Here is a 2,381-nt window from a genome sequence, read left to right as displayed (position 1 = left end):
ATGCTCAAGGTTAGCAGTATGTGTCAGCATCAGCAACTCTGCACATTTGAAAGGTTGATGCTGGGGAGGTGATGGAGTTAGAAGGGTGCAAGAAAAGAAGCTCCAGCCAGCCCAGTGCTGGCTGAAACCTAGACACAAAGAAGGATTGTAGAGGATGCATTATAGTCTCTGGCTTCAAGCTAAGCTGTCTAAGAATGATAGGCAAATTCTGTAACCTCTCTAATGAAACCGTTGCCTGAGAAATCAGTTTGGTTTGCCCTTTCTTGGGAAGCATTTCAATTATATGTAAACAACTAAAATCACCTGAGGACCTTAGTCATTAAGTGACTCGAACAACCTAACCCTAACTACTTGCCCAAATCTGTGACAAATAAGTTATTTTACAACTGTTGTAACCGAGAACCTGCCGGAAATCTTTTCCACACAGGATCTTTTTGTAAGTTCAAACATTGACTTGAATCTGACCTTTCATTATATCCAAAATGAAATTAATTTTCTTCTATATGACATCTACATGGTTACTTGTTCAATGACTAAGGACAGTGTGTGTGGCCTTCATTGACTCTCCATTCCTGTTTCTGTTCCCTAATTTCTTCATTTGATGTGTATGTGATCTAGCCTCATGGCCTTCAATTTACAGGATACCCACCCTCATGCCCCAAAAGTAGTTCATTAGCACAGCTCTAATAGCAGTTAGCTTTGAGACCTGTGTAATCCATGCCTTCCTTAGGAAGTTCAAAAATTCATATTTTCTTTCTAGAGTCTTAGAGAGCGACCTCGGAGCACTGTACCTAGCAGAGAAGCCCTTTACCCCAAGCTACACCCCCAGACATTTTTAACTTTCTATTTTGAATCTAAATCTCACTAAATTACTTAGGCTGGCTTTGAACTCACTGTGTAGCCTAGGAAAGCCTCCTTTCTCAGCCTCATGGGTATTAGAATCAGAGGCCTATGCCACCAAATCTTACTTGGAAATTACCTTAAATTGGATTTTCTGTGACTTAAATTCTCATAATTTGTATTTAGGGATTTCTTTGTGCTTTTCAGTTATACAAGCAGCATTCAATGGTATTTTGGGCACTCATTCGCTTACCTATTCTTTATTACATATCTACAGTGTCTAAATCATTAGACTAAGTTTAAATGGGCCAGGTGTGGTAGGACAACGTCTATAATCCCAGCACTCTGGAAAGACTATGGTAAGAGGATCTTGAACTCAAAACTAGCCTTGATTAAATAACATGACCCTGTCTCAAATGCAAACAGGTACGAGACAAAGAGAGGAGGAAAAATGGAAGCCAGAGGGCTGCTCCCTGTTTGAGGCCAACCTGGTCTGCATAGGCAATTTGAACTCTATCCTGAGTACACAGTGAGACTCTGTTCCCTGTTTCAAAACCCATAAATACTAAGAAAAGAATGGTAACGGACCCCAGCTGCTGTAGGGCCACGGACTCAGATGTGGACCCTAGAGGCAGCGTAGGTCTGGACCCCAGCATGGTTCCAGGTGGCATCACTGGCTGCTCACACCAGGCTGTTCTTCACTACCCTCCTGTTCCGGGTCTGCCTCTCTTCGTTGTGCCCACACCTTCCTCTTTCTCTTCCATTTCTCTACCACTTACTTGTTCCTCCTAGTGTTGCCCGGGATCTCTGAGTGTCTAGAGTTGCCTCAGGAGTGATCTCTCACTGCTCCTCCTGTTGTGCACTATGTTGTCATCTCCTGCATGGTCTGGTGCCCTCCCCCAGGCCTGGTGGTTGTCTCAGGCTAGCTCCCAGTCCGGGCCTCATGGTACCAATCTGATGGTGACCTTAGACTCTTTCCTCACCCAGCACACCTGAGTGTCTTCATGTGAGGGTCATCTGTCTAGGACTCATTCCCACCCAGGGATCTCAGTCTCAGGCAGGGCTCTTCTAGGCTCCAGCTTGCTCCTGGCTCGGGTCCTAGGAGCTGTTGGAACTGGGTGCTGAACTGATGGTCATCTCAGACTCACTTTTTTTCCCAGGGTATGTTAGGCTATTAACCAACCATATATATGTTCATAGGTCAGAACACTGAGCATAGATACAGTCTCCCTTCTCTCTGCCACCTACTGGCACACATGTGACAAAGCAGCCACACTAGCTACCATTTCTTATTTAGATCAAATTTTCTGGCAAGTATGTCTCCATGTTCTGAGAGCCAAGAAGCACTAGAGAGAAAAGTTGCCTAACGTCATCTGTCTACCTGCAGCTCACCAATGAGGCCATTACACACTCATGAAGTACCAGCATGGAGGGAATTAGAAGCAACTCTTTGCACCCCTCTTCCTGTCCTCCTCACAACCTTGTCCCAACCACTCCCCAAACCCCTTTAACAAAGGAAGCAAGATGCCTAGGAATACTGT

General features: G+C 44.8%; 1 pseudogene; it reads right to left on the bottom strand.

The window, feature by feature from the left end:
* Window positions 1-2,002: 2,002 nt before the first annotated feature.
* On the bottom strand, window positions 2,003-2,143 carry LOC127676585 (uncharacterized; annotated as a pseudogene).
* Between the last annotated feature and the right edge of the window lie 238 nt (window positions 2,144-2,381).

The sequence above is a fragment of the Apodemus sylvaticus genome, chromosome 1 (genome assembly GCF_947179515.1).
Source record: "Apodemus sylvaticus chromosome 1, mApoSyl1.1, whole genome shotgun sequence".
Lineage (NCBI taxonomy): Eukaryota > Metazoa > Chordata > Mammalia > Rodentia > Muridae > Apodemus > Apodemus sylvaticus.
This window is presented reverse-complemented; position numbering and strand designations above follow the sequence as displayed.